Here is a 366-nt window from a genome sequence, read left to right on the forward strand (position 1 = left end):
GTTCTTCCCCTGTTCCTGCTCCCCCAGCTCCAACCCCCTGCTTCTTCTACTGGTCGAAGGAGAACGTGCCAACTCTAACAGCACTGTCCGAAGGAAAGGAAAATTAACACCAGCTTTGCTTTTGTGCATTCAGGACCCAGTCCAAGAGGGCCACGAGAGTGAATGTGAATTTTTCTCCTGCTTTTACCAGGCCTGGGATCTGGCCCAAGCATTGTGTTGCTAACACAGGTGTGAGGATGAAGGAGGCAGGAGCCAGGGTGTGGGTGGCAATGAATGAGACATGGGCTGGAAGGGAGAAACAAAGTGGAGAGGGAGGGCTCACAGGAATTGGGGAAGAGAGGAAGGGAAGCTGGGCAAGCTGGGAGC

Source organism: Merops nubicus, unplaced genomic scaffold, assembly GCF_000691845.1.
Source record: "Merops nubicus isolate BGI_N331 unplaced genomic scaffold, ASM69184v1 scaffold34954, whole genome shotgun sequence".
NCBI lineage: Eukaryota > Metazoa > Chordata > Aves > Coraciiformes > Meropidae > Merops > Merops nubicus.